General features: G+C 44.6%; 1 pseudogene; it reads left to right on the top strand.

The window, feature by feature from the left end:
- The first annotated feature begins 312 nt into the window (after nucleotides 1-312).
- LOC128065934 (uncharacterized) lies at nucleotides 313-1,254 on the top strand (annotated as a pseudogene).
- Nucleotides 1,255-2,509: the final 1,255 nt, after the last annotated feature.

Here is a 2,509-nt window from a genome sequence, read left to right as displayed (position 1 = left end):
TGATTATACAATGGAAGTGACAAATAGATTCAAAGGATTAGATCTGATAGACAGAGTCCCTGAAGAACCATAGATGAAGGATGGTAAATTGTACAGGAAGTGGTGATCAGAACCATCCCTAAGAAAAAGAAATGCAAAAAGGCAAAATGGCTGTCTGAGGAGGCCTTACAAATAGCTGAAAAAGAAGAGAAGCAAAAGGCAAAGGAGAAACAGAAAGATATAAGCATCTGAATGCAGAGTTCCAAAGAACAGCAAGGAGAGATAAGAAAGCCTTCCTCATTGATCAATGCAGAAATAGAGGAAAACAACAGAATGGGAAAGACTAGAGATCTCTTCAAGAAAATTAGAGATACCAAGGGAGCATTTCATGCAAAGATGGGCTCGATAAAGGACAGAAATGGTCTGGACCTAACAGAAGCAGAAGATATTAAGAAGAGGTGGCAAGAATACACAGAAGAACTGTACAAAAAAGATCTTCATGATGGTGTGATCACTCACCTAGAGCCAGACATCCTGGAATGTGAAGTCAAGTGGGCCTTAGGAAGTATCACTATGAACAAAGCTAGTGGAGGTGATGGAATTCCAGTGGAGCTATTTCAAATCCTGAAAGATGATGCTGTCAAAGTGCTGCACTCAATATGCCAGCAAATTTGGAAAACTCAGCAGTGGCCACAAGACTGAAAAAGGTCAGTTTTCATTCCAATCCCAAAGAAAGGCAACGCCAGAGAATGCTCAAACTACTGCACAAATGCACTCATCTCACACGCTAGTAAAGTAATGCTCAAAATTCTCCAAGCCAGGCTTCAACATTGGAGAAGGCAATGGCACCCCACTCCAGTACTCTTGCCTGGAAAATCCCATGGACGGAGGAGCCTGGTAGGCTGGGGTCCATGGGGTTGCTAAGAGTCGGACACGACTCAGCGACTTCACTTTCTTCTTTCACCTTCATGCATTAGAGAAGGCAATGGCAACCCACTCCAGCACTCTTGCCTGGAGCATCCCAGGGACGGCAGAGCCTGGTGGGCTGCCGTCTATGGGTTCACACAGAGTTGGACACGACTGAAGTGACTTAGCAGGCTTCAACAGTACATGAACCAAGAACTTCCATATGTTCAAGCTAGATTTAGAAAAGGAAGAGGAAGCAGAGATCAAATTGCCAACATCTGTTCGATCATAGAAAAAGCAAGAGAGTTCCAGAAAAACATCTATTTCTGCTTTATTGACTATGCCAAAGCCTTTGACTGTGTGGACCACAGCAAACAGTGGAAAATTCTTCAAGAGATGGGAATACCAGACCACCTGACCTGCCTCCTGAGAAACCTGTATGCAGGTCAAGGAGCAACAGTTAGAACTGGACGTGGAACAACAGACTGGTTCCAAATTGGGAAAGGAGTGCGTCAAGGCTGTATATTGTCACCCTGCTTATTTAACTTCTATGCAGAGTACATCATGCAAAATGCTGGGCTGGAAGAAACACAAGCTGGAATCAAGAATGCTGAGAGAAATATCAATAACCTCAGATATGCAGAGGACACCACCCTAATGGCAGAAATTGAAGAGGAACTAAAGAGCCTCTTGATGAGGGTGAAAGAGGAGAGTGGAAAAGCTGTCTTATAACTCAGCATTCAAAAAACTAAGATCATGGCATCTGGTCCCATCACTTCATGGCAAATAAATGGGGAAACAATGGAAACAGTGTCAGACTTTATTTTGGGGGGCTCCAAAATCACTGCAGATGGTAACTGCAGCCATGAAATTAAAAGATGCTTGCTCCTTGGAAGAAAAGCATATTAAACCAACCTAGACAGCATATTAAAAAGCAGAGACATTACTTTGCCAACAAAGGTCCCATATAGTCAAGGTTATGGTTTTTCCAGTAGTCATGTATGGATCTGAGGGTTGGACCATAAAGAAGGCTGAGCGCCAAATAATTAATGCTTTTGAACTGTGGTGTTGGAGAAGACTCTTGAGAGTCCTTTGGACTGCAAGGAGATCCAACCAGTCCATCCTAAAGGAAATCAGTCCTGAATATTCACTGGAAGGACTGATGCTGAAGCTCCAATCCTGTGGCCACCTGATGTGAAGAGCTGACTCATTAGAAAAGACCCTGATGCTGGGAAAGATTGAAGGCAGGAGGAGAAGGGGACGACAGAGGATGAGATGGTTGGAAGGCATCACTGACTCAATGGACATGTTGAGCAAGCTCCGGGAGATGTGAGGACAGGGAAGCCTGGCGTGCTGCCGTCCATGGGGTCACAGAGTCAGACACGACTAAGCGGCTGAACAACAGCAACACAGTCGAGAAGCTGAACTTGACTCCCAGCAAGTGAACCGAACACTCTCAGTGAGAAACATCACAGCCAGTTTCTCAGAACCTGAAGAGATGAGCCAAACACTCTCAGTGGAAACGTCACAGCCAGTTTCTCAGAACCTAAAGAGAGAATTTTGAAAGCAGCAAGAGAGACAGCTAATCACAGAGGAGAGCTCCTCAGTGTGATAAACAGCGACT

Source organism: Budorcas taxicolor, chromosome 20 (assembly GCF_023091745.1).
Source record: "Budorcas taxicolor isolate Tak-1 chromosome 20, Takin1.1, whole genome shotgun sequence".
Lineage (NCBI taxonomy): Eukaryota > Metazoa > Chordata > Mammalia > Artiodactyla > Bovidae > Budorcas > Budorcas taxicolor.
The sequence above is the reverse complement of the archived record's forward strand: the minus strand, read 5'-3'. Positions and strand labels throughout refer to the sequence as shown.